Here is a 15,814-nt window from a genome sequence, read left to right as displayed (position 1 = left end):
TCCCGTCAAAGTAAACAGCAAGTAAAAAGGTCCTGAAGCACGGAAACTAGAGGAAAGAGGGGAAGGAGTAGTAGGAAATGAGGATATAAAGGTAAGAAGGGCTCTGGCTCAGTGGTTGGAGCATTGGCCCACGCACTGAAGGGTCGAAGGTTCAATTCTTGATCAAGGGCATGTACCTAGGTTGCAGGTTCGATCCCCAGTCCCAATCAGGGTGCATGTGGGAGGCAACCAATTGGTGTTCCTCTGTCTCTCTCCTCTCTTCCCCTCCCTCCCTTCCACTCTCTCTAAAAATCAATGGAAAAAAATATCCTCAGGTGAGAATTACCAAATAAATAAATAAATAAAGGTAAGAAGGATGTCTATTATGTAGGATCTTTGTATCCGTTATCTACTTCTAGGTAACAAATTGCCCTAAAATTTAAAACAACAATACACAGGATTTAAAAGTGGCTTGGCTGGTTGGTTCCAGCTCTAAATCTCCAGAGGTTGCAGTTATCTGAAGTCTGGGTCTGAAGAATTCTCTTCCAAGGTGGCTCACTCACATGGTTGGCAAGTTGGTGTTTGTTGTGGTTGGGGGAGAAGGAGAGGTGGAGAAGGAGAGGACCCAGTTTTTCCCTGTGTGGTCCTCTTCACATGCTGTTGGAGTATACTCATGACATGACATCTTGCTTTCCCCAGAGCAACCAATCCAAGGGAGAGCAAGGCAAAACCCACAATGCCTTTTATGACCTAGCATTTTAAGTCACATGCCATCACTTCCACTGCATTCTATTGGTTACACAGGTCAGCTCTGGTTTATTGTAGAAGAGAACTACCCAAGGGTATGAAAAGCAAGGATAAAGATTACTGAAGATCATCTTGGTGACTGGCTATATCAGCCTTTGTAGGTGGTTATAAATCTGTGGCCTTCACTTTGAGTGAAATGGGGAGTCATTGAAGGGATTTGAGCAGATAATTGACAATGATCAATGGGATAACTCTGGCTTTTGTGTGAATAGACTGGAAAGGGGCAAGGATGTAAGCGAGGAAACTGATAAGGAAGCTTTTACAGTGCAAGAGAGAGTAAACTAGGGGCGCAGTGGTGTTGATGGGAATTGGTGATATTCTGTCTATATTTTGAAAATTGAGATGACAGTATTTGCTTATGGATTAGATATGGGATAGGAGAGAGTGCAAGTAAAGACGATTCCAGCCCTAGCCAGATTTGCTTAGTGGTTAGAGTGTTGGCCTGCAGACTGAAGGGTCAGGGGTTTGATTCTGGTCAAGGGCATGTACCTTGGTTGCAGGCTTGATCCCCAGCCTCAGTCGGGGCGTGTGCAGGAGGCAACCAATTGATGTGTCTCTCTCACACCAATGTTTCTCTCTCTGTGTTTCTCCCCCTCCCTTCCACTCTCTCAAAAAATCAATGGAAAAATATCTTTGGGTGAGGATTAATTTTTAAAAAAGATGATTCCAAGGGTTTTGGAAGAATTACCAAATTGAGTAGATAGAGATCTTGCTACAAATTAACTTACAACATAGGTGAGATAAGGCATGTACACAGTAGTAACCCTGTAAGGCAGAAAGCACTGTGGTCCATAACAAAGGTACAAATTCAAGTGCCAAGTAAGATGTAAAAGTTCTAGAGATGGATGGGAATGTGTATAATGCCACAGAACTCCACACTTAAAAATGGTTAAAATGGCAAATTTTATGTTATATACATTTAACCAATTCTTAAAAGATGCTAACAAAACCAAAAACAAAAATTCAACTGCCTCGAGAGTTCAAGGAGAGAGTGAACATGAAGCCAAGTAGTTTTACCATTATCCTGGAGGCCATACTGAATGTTTTAACTCAGATGGCCTTGTGCAGACTGGATTGTGAGGTACCAGTCTAGGGGTAGTGAGACTAGTAAGGAGACAGGGTATTGATCAGACAGGCCTGTAATCAAATAGAACTAGGTTTGAATCACTGTTTCAGCTCCAACACATACTAGCAGGGTGACTTTTGCAGCTACCTAACCTCTCTAAACCTCAGTATCTTCATCGGTAAAATGAGAATGATAGTTACATATTTTATAAACTTGCTGTGAGAATTAAATGAGACAAATATTTTCTTGCAATTACTATTATCATATAAGTCAAAGTGAGATTCCCAGAGCTGTGACAGTGGGAGAGGATCAGAGGTGATACTATCAAAGCAAATGCCAACGAACCAAAAATCAGTCTTTACTCCCTTCAAGTTCCCTTTTCAATGAAGGGCAGCATCATTTGAGGATGCAGGTGATACTTAGGATCTTCCCCTTGAAATGAAACCTTCTCATTGAAAACCTCTCATCTTACTACACTAGCCTGTAGGAAGCCCAAGTTTCTGAAACAAAATTTATCTTTGGTCTGACAATCCTACAGCATATTTGAAATAAATCTAAGATAGAATCAATATTTAATGTACACAGATTTCTTGTTTCCCTTCTTTCTGTGTTCTGTGCTCTCTATTCATTTTCCACTTCATTTTCCAATCCCCTCCTGCCCTACGAATTGTCTTCCTTTCTTTTTCCTTTCATCCTTCCCTCCTTGAACACAGGTCATATTGTAATCTCAGTTCCCTCGTTTATTAGCTGAGTCCTACTGGGGGAGTTATCCTCTCTGGGCTCAATTTCCTATGTAAACTGGGTTTAATAAGAGAGTGCCTATCTCATAGAGTTGTCAAAATTACAACGAAGTACACGTTATATGGCTACCACGGCGCCTGGTCTATAGTTAGAATTCAACATGTTCCCTCTCTTCTGTTTTTATCCTTAATCTCTGTTTTCCTATTCCTCAACCCTAGAACCCTGCAGGCAAAAACCGTGGGAAAAAAAACACCTCGAAGCTAAAAGAGGAAATGCTTGAGCTGGGGGCGGGGACTGCGCGGTGCGCATAGCGCATGCGCGCCTGCTCCCTTGGGGTCTGGTTTCCAACTTGGGGGGTGGGGGGAAGGGCTTCGTTTGTCCCAGCAGCCCCCTTCCCGCCCGGAGAAGTGGCGGGACCTCCGCGGCGCCCCGGGTGGGCTCCGCGCTCCGCGAGGGACACCCGGACCCTAGGGGTAAGTTCGAAAATGGCGAAGGGGGAAGAAGGCGGGGCTTTTTTAGGGCGGGAAGCTGGCTTCCAGGCGGGGGTGGCGGGAAGGAGACTGCGGGGGCCCAGTGGCCGGGCCGGGGCGGTGAGACAGATGGACTTCGCCCGGTGCCTCTTAGACGTCCTTTGAGGCCCTCGGTAATCCTCCGTGGGTTGGGCGGTCTGGTGGGTGCTAGTGAGGGAGACGAAGGGACTTCCGTTTCCTTTTAGGCCGGGCCGGCCGCCGAATAGAGTTGGCATTTCCAGATTGGGGCTTGGGCCACCCCTCCTCCAGGACCCACCCCTCGGAACCGCGCCGGGCACCGCGGGTGATCCGGGCTGGCTCTCCTGGCGCGGTAGGTACAGCCTGCGCGGGCTTTCTCGTTCTCCTCCCCTTTCTTTTCTCCCTCCCCTTCCCCCGCTCGGGCCCTGCGTTACGGGGGGAAGGCGGGAAGGCCGCCCTTGCCAGGCGAGGGTGGCCAGGCCAGGCTTCTTGGCCCAGGTTTCCGGATCTGTCGAAGGAGGGCGTGGGCGGGTGGGTGCCAACCTGAACCCCATGACCTCTAAGGTAAATCGAGTCAAGGAACTTTTTTAGTATTAAAGGGACCCTCCCATCCCCCCATCTGACGCCTGTGGCACGTTAGGAACTGGATGGAATGTGTGCGGTGAGGGCGTGTGAAACAGAAAGAATGGGAGCCAAAGAGCTTCCGGGAGAGGAAATTAGCTAGTAATTCTTTCCAATCTTTGCTGCCTTAGTCACCTCCCCAGCATATTCTGTAAGTAAAACGAAAATCAGTCTTTCAGTTTCATGATTTTAACTCCAAAATACACTTAATTCTTTTCTTTTCGGACGGAGGGGGTGGTTATTACTGAAACGAAGCCACAGCCCTCCTCCAAAAAAAAAGGAAGACGTCAATCAAAGCTTTGTAAAAAAACCTATCCGATTTTTAAAATCTGCTACTTTGCTTTCAAATATAATTATATCACTAGTTCTATCACAACTATACCTTGATTGTTAATGACGCATAGAAATTTACTTTGGTAAGACCGGAGGTCGCTATAGTATTTCTTCTCTTTTTACTTAATATTTGTTTCATCCAGTTCCGGAGAACACCGTAACAGACGGCCATTTTAGAATTATAAAATTTTAGAGTTGGAAGGGATCTTAGTCCAGCCGTTTACAAAAGCTGTAACTAAGGCACAGAAAGATTTCATGGCTTGCCTAAGGGTACTCGACTACTCAAATTAGAACCCAGGTTGACTGGCTTCTTGCTAAAAGCTCTTTCTGCGCAACTGCTCCAAGCAAGAAAATTAAATGTATTCAGTTCAACGCACATTTCTGAAGCAGATACCACTTTGATCCATACAACTCTGGTACTACTTTCAGTGTTTTTAACATGCTTATGAAGCCTGTGCTCGAGACATTTTCTTTCATCTTTCAAGAAGTGGCAAAATTTTAGGTTAAAAAGATTTATATACATAAACATATGTAGACTTGAATATGCTTAGATAACTAATTGAAGGATACATAAAAATATTAACAGTAGTTACTCATGGAAGATGGAGAGAGGTGGGACACTTTTTCCTTTGCACTTCACATGTGGCCTAATAAACAGTTTGAATTTCTTACAATGAACAAGTATAATTAAAACAAGTTTTAAAGTTCACATAATTATATGTATATCAATATAAAAAAGTATATATCAATGGTGTGTATACATATTTATATACATATATGTATTTATGTATCAGTGGTTTGGGGGTCTTTTTTTGTTTATTTCTTATCAGTGGGTTGTATTGTAAAATCCAGTGTGGTTTATGTCTGCCAAACTGGCAAAACATGCTTGCATTTCTTCTTTGGTTTTCTTCTACTGTTCCTAATGTAAGATGGTAAAAATTATGTTACTAGTCTTAAAATATTTTTACAAAATGTGCTAAGGTTTTTTTTGCTTTTTTGTTGGGTAACATTGGTTAATAAAATTATATGAAAACTAGAGGCCCAGTGCACTGCATGAAATTCGTGCACTTGGGTGGGGGATCCCTCAGCCTGGCCTGTGCCTTCTCACAGTCCGGAAGCCCTTGGGGGATGTCCAACTGACGGCTTAGGCCTAAGCCACAGTTGGACATCCTTAGTGCTGCTGCAGAGGTGGGAGAGGCTCTGCCACCGCCGCTGCACTGGCCAGCATGAACCTGGCTTCTGGCTGAGCTGTGCTCCCCCTGTGGGAGTGCACTGACCACCAGAGGGGAGCTTCTGTGTTGTCTTCCCCCTGGTGTCAGTGCATGTCACAGCAACCAGTCGTTCTGCTGGTCATGCCGCTGTTCAGTCGATTTGCATATTAGCCTTTTATTATATAGGATATGCTAAGCTTTTGATTATCGAATAATGTACCAAACTAACATTCAATATATCAAATTTGACACAATGAATAAAATATGAATGTAGAATCTTTATGAATAAGAATCATTTAAAAATTAAGACTGGAAAGGTCCCTTGTGATTAGTAGTTCAGCTCTTTTGTTTTTATGAATAGATTAATTAAGACTCAAAGAAGAAAAAGTGAATTTTCCAAGATTATATATTTGACTATTAGCAGAGCTTGGTCCTAGTCCAGTGCCCCTTGTACTATACCTGTAATTCTATTGCTTGTTAGTACATTAGATGACTCCCAACTACGCAAAGTAATGGTGACTAAAGGTTAGTCAGGCCCATTTCAGTAGATAAGAATTACTGTAATTGCCTGGCCAGTGTAGTTCAGTGGTTAAGTGTCGATCCAGGAACCAAGAGGTCACCGGTTCGATTCTGGTGAGGGCATGGACCCGGGTTGCAGGCTTGTTCTCCAGTAGGGGATGTGCAGGAGGCTGCTGATGTCTTCTTCTCTCTCTAAAAATCAATAAAAACTTAAATATTTTTTAAAATATATTTTTATTGATTTCAGAGAGGAAGGGAGAAGGAGAGAGAGATGAGAGAGTCATTGTTCGGCTGCCTCCTGCACGCCCCCTACTGGGGATCGAGCACGGACTGAAGGGTCCTGGGTTCGATTCCAGTCAAGGGCACGTGCCTGGGTTGCAGGCTCGATCCCCAGTAGGGCGTGTGCAGGAGGCAGCCGATCAATGACTCTCATCATTGATGTTTCTATCTCCCTCTCCCTTCCTCTCTGAAATTAATTTTAAAAAACTTAAAAAATTACTGAAATTAATGTAAACATTACTTTGTTTAGTGAATCATTGTTTATATTATAAATGCTTATATATTCCCAAATATGAAATGATATATTTCACTGTTTTTGTTTGGACTTGTGTTTATGGTAGCTAGTGCTAACAGGAAAAAAAGCTTTGTTTTCTGTAAAAAAAAAAAAATATATATGTATTGAGCATCTACTATGTGCCATTCATTGTACTGTGTGGTAGAGTTCTAAAGGTGAATATGGCAACATAGATGCCTTTGTTATTTTGAGGCTGGAAGAGTATCATGAGCAGTCAATTCTTAAACTAAATCTCTGATCTAATCTGATAATCTATACTAATAAAAGCCTAGGTGGTCCTCGCGCGACGCCCTCACGTCATCACAAGATGGCTGGCAGGGGGAGGGCCGTGGGGGTGAACAGGCCAGCAGGGGAAGACAGTTGTGGGCCATCTGGCCGGCAGGGGAGGGCATTTGGGGGCGATCAGGCTGGCAGGGGAGGGCATTTGGGGGCAATCAGGCTGGCAGGGGAGGGCAGTTGGGGGCAATCGGGCTGGCAGGGGAGCAGTTAGGCATCGATCAGGCCGGCAGGGGAGCAGTTAGGGGGTTATCAGGCTGGCAGGCAGAAGCAGTTAGGGGCAATCAGGCAGGCAGGCAGGCGAGCGGTTAGGAGCCAGCAGTCCCAGATTGTGAGAGGGATGTCTGACATCCCCCGAGGGGTCCCAGATTGGAGAGGGTGCGGGCCAGGCTGAAGGATGCCCCCTTCCCCATGCACGAATTTCATGCACCGGGCCTCTAGTCTATATAGATAAAAAGCCAGCAACCAGAAGGCTCTAACCACCAGAACAACCGGTCACTATGACACCCACTGCAGCCAGCAAACCGGCCGATTGTGGGTGGGCCTGGCAGCCAACCTCCCACGGCCCGTCCCCCTGGCTGGCCCTGCCCCCGATCAGCCCCCACCACCCCAATAGGCCTGTGGCCCCTCCCCCAGCCAGCTCCATGGCCCCCCCCATCGGTCCTCCCCACTCCAATCGGGCAGGGCTGGCCGGACAACCACCCGCAGCCCCTCCCCCTGGCTGGCCTTACCCCGATCATCCCCAACACCAATCAGGGGCGTGGCCAGACATCCAACCCCCCATGGCCCCTCCCCCCAGCCGCTGGCCCATATGGGCCCTCCCACCTCATTTGAGGGCGGGGCCTGTCGGCCAATCACCCACGGCCCCTCTCGCCTGGCCAGCCCGGCCCTGATTGGGCCCCAATCAGGGCAGGCCGGCTGGCCAACCTCCTGCCATCTCCTCCGGACAGGCCCGGCCCGGCCCTAATCCACCCCGATTGGGGCCAGGCCGGCCGGACCCCACCCGTGCACGAATTTGTACACTGGGCCTCTAGTCCTATCTAATAAAGAGGGAATATGCTAATTGACCATCGCTCCGTTACAAAGATGGCTGCACCCACAGCTGAGGCCAAGTTCCCATAAGGAGCCTTAACAAGCAATCAGCAGAGACCTGAGGCTACGCCCTCCCCTGCCCCGTGGGGCTTGACAGGGGACCTCAGGCCACATCCCCCACCTGGCAGGGCTTGACAAGGGATCTCAGGCCATGCCCCCTACCCGGTAGGGCCTAACAGGGGACATCAGGCTGTGCCCCCCATCTGGCAGGGCTTGACAGTGGACCTCAGGCCGCGCCCCCCACCCAGTGGGGCTTGACAGTGGACCTCAAGGTGCTCTTCCCATCCTGGTGCTGGGCTAGGGGACCTCAGGCTATTTCCCCTGCCCCAGCTCCAGGCTGGGGGACCTCAGGCCGCACCCCCACCGGGTGGGGCTTGACAGGGGACTTCAGGCCGTGCCTCCCGCCTTTGCACCAGGCCGGGGGACCTCATGCCATGCCCCCCACCCGGCAGGGCTTAATGGGGACCTCAGGCCTTACCCCCTGCCCTGGGGCCAGGCTGGGGGACCTCAGACCGTGATCCCCGCCCCGGCACCAGGCCAGGGGACCTGAGGCCACACCCCCCGCCTGGTGGGGCTTGATGGGGGACCTCAAGGTGCGCTTCCTGTCCTGGTGCTGGGCTAGGGGACCTCAGGCCGCACCCCCTGCCCCAGCACCGGGCCAGGGGACCTGAGGCTGTGTCCCCCTCCTGGTGCTGGGCCAGGGGACCTGAGGCAGCACCCCCCCACCTGGCAGGGCTTGACAGGGGATCTCAGGCCACACCCCCCATCCTGTCGCTGGGCCATGGGACCTGAGGCTACGTCCCCTGCCCAGTGGGGTTTGACAAGGGTGGGACTGGCTGGGTCTGGATCTAGCCCAATAAGGGGGGGGGGGGCAGCGGCCGGGTCTGGGTCTCAGGTGATTTTGAGGCGCATGTGGGTGGGCAGGGCCTTGACTCTGGGTCCCGTGGTGCGCCCCAGACTCTGACAGGAGGAAGGTTTTCATATACATTTTACTAATTTTCTTTCATCTCTGACACTTCTATTATAGAGAAAGGGCAAATAGCCATATTAAATTATTTCCTCAAATTAATCCCCTTTTAATGTGCACGAATTTCGTGCATCGGGTCACTAGTGGTATTATAAAATGTAATCTGTAGCACTTTTTAAGGTCATTGTGTGAGTAGATTTTAGGAGACAAAAACAGTGGTAAAACAAGAAGTTGGTATGGAATTGAACAAATGTTAGATTTGTATCATGAAGGCCATGTGATACAGTGGAAAGAGCCTTGATTTGGATGCCTGTGTTCATGCCTTGGCTTTGTTTCCAGTTAGCTGTGTAATTGTGAGCAAATCACTAAATCTCAGTGCCTCCATATTTCTTTTAATTTATTCCATTTAATTCAAAACATAAAAAGTATTTTATATTATAAAGGAAATATGATTGTTATAGAAAATTTATGAAATTAAGAATAGGCCCTAACTGGTTTGGCTCAGTAGATAGAGCGTCGGTCTGTGGACTAAAGGGTCCCAGGTTTGATTCTGGTCAAGGTCACATGTCTGGATTGTGGGCTCAATCCCCATTAGGGGGCATGCAGGAGGTAGCCAATCAATGATTCTCTCTCATCATTGGTATTTCTATCTCTCCCTCTTCCTCTCTGAAATCAATAAAGAAATATGTTTAAAAAAAACTTGTTGGAGGTGTATGTGTATCACCTCCAACATGTATCATTACTATGTTAGAAGCTGACCTATTTAGTTTAATTTTGTAGGATGGGTATATAATAGCTTGAAGAGGGAGAAAATGGGCTTCTGAGTTTGATATTTTGGGATTATCCTAGCACAGAGGAGAGAAAATTTGTAGAAGCTCAGGAGAGTTCAATAACTTGCCCAAGATCCAAATAGCTATTAAGTTGCAGAAGTAGGATTTCAATCCAGATTCCTCTGATTCCAGTCAGTACTCAGGTTTTTCTTTCATTGCATGCTGTATTTCAAAAGATTCCTTCCTTCCTTCCTTCCTTCCTTCCTTCCTTCCTTCCCTCTCTCTCTCTCTCTCTCTCTCTCTCTCTCTCTCTCTCTCTCTCTCTCTCTCTCTCTTTCTTTTTTTCCTCACCCGAGGATATGTTTTACTGGTTTTAGAGTGAGGGGAAGGGAGAGAGAGAAACATCGATCAGTTGCTGCCCACATGTGCCCCCACTGGGGATCAAACCCGCAACCTAGGTATGTGCCCTGACCGGAAATCAAACCAGCAACCCTTTGGTGCACAGGAGAACGCTCCAGCAACTGAGCCACACTGGCCAGGTCTCTTAAACATATTTCTTAATGGTATTGCATTGATCGAAATTAACCAATTTGGTAGTTTTGAGTAAATTGAGAAGCTAAGGTGAGAAATGTTGAGATAGCACTTTAGGAAAATAGTTTTTAGGCTGAGATTACCAAACTAACACACCTTGAGCTGTATTGACTAACAGTGGCTGATGTAGAAAGTAGGTGCCTGGTGAAAAATTGTTGACTGAATGCTACTACTTGTTACAAAGAAATGTATTAAAGGAAAAGGGAAAGTGTAAACTTCCAAGGCCCTCCAGATAATCTAAAAGAAAGGCCTTTCTATTGTTGTTGATTAGTAATTGTATCTACCATAAGAATTTGAGGCCTGCCGTGACCGGTTTGGCTCAGTGGATAGAGCGTCAGCCTGTGGACTGAAGGGTCCCGGGTTCGATTCCAGTCAAGGGCATGTATACCTTGGTTGCGGGCACATCCCCAGTAGGAGGTGTGTGGGAGGCAGCTGATCGATGTTTCTCTCTCATCGATGTTTCTAACTCTCTATCCCTCTCCCTTCCTCTCTGTAAAAAATCAATAAAATATATTTTTTTAAAAAGAATTTGAGGCCAGCCCTGACCGGTGTGGCTCAGTTGGTTGAGTGTCCTATGCACCGAGAAGTTGCTAGTTGATTCCCAGTCAGGAGGCTCTATCCCAGGTAGGGGGCCTGCAGGAGGCAGCCAATTTATGTTTCGCTCTCATCTCTCTCTCTCTCTCTCTCTCTCTCCCTCTCTCCCTCTCTTCCTCTCTCCCTCTCTCCCTCTCTCTCTTCCTCTCTCTCTCCCTCTCTCTCTCCCTCTCCCTCTCCCCCCCCCACCCCCTTCCTTTCTCTTAAAAAAATCAATTAAAAAATAAAAAAAAGAGTTGTGGCTCAGCTGGTTGAGCATCATCCCATGTCCTGAGAGGTCCCCAGTTTGATTCCTGGTCAGGGCATATGCCCAGGTTGGCAGCTTTGATCCCCATTAGGGGCATGCAGTTGGCAGCTAATTGATGTTTCCCTCCCCTCTCCCTCCCTCTGCCTCTCTCCCTCTTCCCTTCTCAGTCGCTCTCAAAATCAATAAAAACATTTTTTTAAAAAAAAGAATGACATGTTTTATCTTCTCTGTGTATAACTTAATAGTAGGTTGTCCTTTGTGTGATACAAGCATATTTATGTCCATTTTGTAGGACTTGTCATGGGCTTTTATTATTTTTAATTCTGATATAGTTGTAACTCTGCTATTTGATACCTTTTGGGATTCTTTTGGTTGTTGTTAATCCTCACCTGAGGATATTCTTTGCATTGATTTTTAGAGAGAGTGGAAGGGAGAGGAAGAGACACAGAGAGAGAAACATTGATGTGAGAGAGACACATCATTGGTTGCCTCCCGCACATGCCCCAACAGGGGCCAGGGATCAAACCTGTGGCCCTTCAGTCCGCAGGCCGCCGATGCTTTCTCTACTGAGCCAAAGCAGCTAGGCCTGGAATTTGATGTTGGTGTGATTGGTACGCAATCTTTGTTAAGAATACATGTAAGTCACTTAGCATGATCTGCTTTTATAATATGTTTCCAAGGATATGGGTCATGGTGAAAAGTGTGGTGTACCTGTGTGGAGGAGGAAAAATAATTTTCCTCTACCCTTCTGAGTTCTTCTGGCTGGTTTAATAATCAAATTGACATGAGACAGATGAACAAGAGAAAATAACCAGATTTATTACCTGTGCACATATGGGGGCTCTGAGAATATGGGACCACAGGACAAATTGGGCAATTGAGGCTTATATGCCATTCTGGACTAAGGAGAGGGAGGCGGGGGTCTGAGACTTCAAAGGGAAAGGAGGCAATTCACAGGTAAATGGGAAGGAACAAACATATAATAAATTCTTTCCATGCCACCCAGAAACAGTGGGAAGTCCCCAGACTTTCCAAGTTTCTCTCTGTCACACTTAGATTATATTATGTTAAAGTGATAGCTCATTTCCTTTAAGCAGGTTTTTCTATCTGAATTCCTTCAGGCCAATAAGGGGGAGGGTCAAAGGTTCTTTCCTCTTTTGTTTCTTTTTTTTTTTACTATATATATATACATACACACACACACACACACACACACACATCTTTATTGATTTCAGAGATGGAGAGAGAGATGGAAACATCAGTGATGAGCCAAAACCGGTTTGGCTCAGTGGATAGAGCTTCGGCCTGTGGACTCAAGGGTCCCAGGTTCGATTCCGGTCAAGGGCATGTACCTTGGTTGCGGGCACATCCCCAGTAGGGGGTGTGCAAGAAGCTGCTGATCGATGTTTCTAACTCTCTATTCCTCTCTCTTCCTCTCTGTAAAAAATCAATAAAATATATTTCAAAAAAAAGAAAAAGAAAAGAAACATCAGTGATGAGAGAGAATCATTGATCGGCTGCCTCCTGCTTGATCGGGAATTGAGCCTGCAATCCGGGCATGTGCCCTGATCAGGAATCAAACCATGACCTCCTGGTTCATATAGGTTGACATTTAGCCACTGAGCCACCATGGCCAGGCCGTCTTTTGTTTCTTAAAAAAAAATAACCAGTTTACAATAATGTTTTAAAAAGGCATATTTTGGAATGGCAAGCTCTGCTTCCCCTCTTCTCACCTGTATAGACTGGAAATAGCTTGAACTCAGATGGTTAAACATAGGGTAAACTGAGTGAAGGCTGATTTCCTAAACTGGGCAAAGCTGGTGCCACTGTGCATTCCCTGGTATATCTAAATATTTATATGTTGTTTGAACTTTTAAAAAATATTTTTTATTGATTTTTAGAGAGAGGGGGGGAGGGAGAGGGAGAAACATCCATGTGAGAGCAGAACATCTATCTGCTTCTTCCTGCACACTCCCTACTGGGGTTCGAGCCCGCAACCTGGGCTTCGAGCCCGCAACCTGGGCTTGTGCCCAGACAGGAATCTAACAGGCAACCTTGCGATGCACAGGATGACACTCAACAACCACACCAGCTTGCGCTATACATACATTGTTTGAACTTTTATACTTAGTATTCCTGTAATAATTTTGTTGACCTCAAAACACAGTCCTCTCAGCATATATTGCTGTGCGATTTACCTTTCTGTGGTTCCAGTTAATTTTTCAACCCTGTATGGTCAAGGAGCCTAATATTTTCTGTTACCTCACTGAACTACCCCTTCTGCCAATAATTCTTTGCTTTTAATTTTAAAAATATATATATTTTATTGATTTTTTTATAGAGAGGAAGGGAGAGGGATAGAGAGTTAGAAACATCAATCAGCTCCCTCCTGCACACCTCCTACTAGGGATGTGCCCACAACCAAGGTACATGCCCTTGACCGGGATCGAACCTGTGACCTTTCAGTCCGCAGGCCAATGCTCTATTCACTGAGCCAAACCGGTCAGGGCCTGCCAATAATTTTTATAGTAATTTCCTTAGACCTGTGTTGGTCATAATCACTGAGTTTGATTTTTGACTGTTATTTACTGGTTGTGTGATCTTGGATGAGTAACAACCAACCAGTCAGAAAATCAGTTTCCCCATATTTCAAATGGGAGTTATGATATGTTGTATAGGTTAAATTAGAGACCATATACGAAAACATTATAAATTGTAAAGTGCATTGCATATTTTAGCTATTATCAGATAACTAGAGGCCCAGTGCATGAAAATTTATGCACTTGGCGGGGGGGGGGGGGGGGTGGGGTCCCTCAGCCCAGCCTGTGCCCTCTCGCAGTCTGGGACCCCTCGGGGGATGTCCGACTGACAGCTTACGGGGAGTGGGCCTAAGCCATTAGTTGGACATCCTTAGCACTGCTGCAGAGGCGGAAGAGGTTCCTGCCACCACCACTGCACTGGCCAGCCATGAGCTGGCTTCTGGCTGAGCAGCGCTCCCCCTATGGAAGTGCACTGACCACCAGGGGGCAGCTCCTTTGTTGAGCGTCTGCCCCCTGGTGGTCAGTGCATGTCATAGCGACTGGTCGTTCCAGTCATTCTGTCCTTAGGGTCAATTTGCATATTACCCTTTTATTATTAACTAAAATATGGTAAAAATAAAATATGGTGAAAAAAAAGGTGGGCTGTGGAATCACAAGTTCATGCTTAAATTTTGACCTTGTGTTAAATAGGATTAGAGATTTTTAGTTTAAATTCAGCATGTTTTAGTAGATTAGAGTCTATATTTACATGTAGCTAAAATGATGGATAGAGAGAAATGAAAAATTGTAGATAAGTGTTTAGAACACGTGGGCACTCATTAGATATGTTGTACTGTTTTAATTTGTCCTATAGTCACTTATTGTGGCAAAGTTTACTTTGTGTCATTTTTTAAATTCAAACCCAGACAGAAGACAAAACTGTTAAATGTTTGCATATGGGCAGCAGAGTAATTTCCAGATTGAAATAAATATTTTTACTGAGGAAAAAGGAAAAAATGTTGGCTTTTATCAAGAACTTATTTCAATACTTGCTTGAGATCCTAACATGATTATGAGAATACTTAATTATGAAAAGTATCTAGTATTACTATTTCCCATTCACCAAGTCATCCATTACACTTGTGGAACCATCTGACTTTTAAGTACTACATCCTAATCATTCTGTCAGGATAAGTTATCTGGTAGAGTAAGTAGAGTAAGTTCCAGTTCTGTGCCACTAATCAGCTGTATGGCCTTAGTCAAATCATTTAACTTCCTTATGTTTTAGTTTCCTTATCTTTAAAATGAAAGAGTTATTTCTTTTGTTCTCTTCAGCACAAACATAGTTATGGTGAACAAGTTTTGCTTGTGGGTATCTATAAAATATAATGATTTTTTCAGAGTACTTGATTTGAGCTGCCCTTTTGTAAAAATTATTTTTTAAAATATACTTTTATTGATTTCAGAGAAGAAGGGAGAGGGGGAAGAGAGAGAGAAACATCAGTGATGAGAGAGAATCATTGATGAGCTGCCTCCTGCACGTCCCACACTGGAGATCGAGCCCACATCCCGGGCATGTGCCCTAACTGGGAACAGAACTGTGACCTCCTGGTTCATAGATCGATGCTCAACCATTGAGCCACGCCGGCCAGGCATGTAAAAATTATTTTATTTTATTTTTATTTTTAATATATATTTATTGATTACAGAGAGGAAGGGAGAGGGAAAGAGAAATAGAAACATCAGTGATGAGAGAGAATCATTGATTGGCTGCCTCCTGCATGTCCCCCACTGGGGATCAAGCCTGCAACCTAGGCATGTGCCCTTGACGAGAATCGAACCCGGGACCCTTCAGTCCGCAGGCTGACGCTCTATCCACTGAGCCAAACCAGCTAGGGCTGTAAAAATTATTTTAGGAAAACTTTTTGCCAAATATCAGGAGAGGCTCTTTTTTTCTTACTAGGCCCCAAATTAATTATTTTTACAAGGCAGTGAGTGAACAGTTCAGAACTCTAGCAATAGACATCACTCAGAAACATTTTTCAACAAAGTCCTTTTATTTTCAATTCAAGTAACAATAAGCCTCAATCAGGTATTACCTGTGTTTCTCAGCCCTCTCTGCTGGTGATATAATGCCACCCAAGCAGTAGCCCAAAAGCCATTTGTTCATGGCCAACCACCGTAGACATGACCTAATTACTACTTTTATCTCTAAGAGTTGACTGTATCCCTCTTTTTTTTTAACCTGATGATAAATTTATAATTTCTCTTTTTTTCATCAGAGTTGCTCATCTAACAGTAATATTACAAAGTAAGAAACTGGCAAAAATTCTCAATAGGCAAAAATAAGGACCAGGAACATATCCTTCCCTCTCCTTGTTGTAAGTTATTATCTTCTGTGAATGAAAAGGCAAATTTT

The 15,814-nt window shown here is 45.3% G+C and overlaps 1 protein-coding gene across 4 annotated transcripts in view; it reads left to right on the top strand.

Annotated features, from left to right (window-relative positions):
- Nucleotides 1–3,150: 3,150 nt before the first annotated feature.
- Nucleotides 3,151–15,814, top strand: part of XIAP (X-linked inhibitor of apoptosis) — a 53,124-nt gene continuing 40,460 nt past the window's right edge. The window contains exon 1 of one of the 4 annotated variants that reach the window (XM_054709355.1): nt 3,151–3,236. The gene's annotated coding sequence lies outside the window, so the exon portion shown is untranslated. The other 3 variants (XM_054709386.1, XM_054709309.1, XM_008158883.3) reach the window with 3 other exon arrangements.

The sequence above is a fragment of the Eptesicus fuscus genome, chromosome 1 (genome assembly GCF_027574615.1).
Source record: "Eptesicus fuscus isolate TK198812 chromosome 1, DD_ASM_mEF_20220401, whole genome shotgun sequence".
NCBI classification, from domain to species: Eukaryota; Metazoa; Chordata; class Mammalia; order Chiroptera; family Vespertilionidae; genus Eptesicus; species Eptesicus fuscus.
The sequence above is the reverse complement of the archived record's forward strand: the minus strand, read 5'-3'. Positions and strand labels throughout refer to the sequence as shown.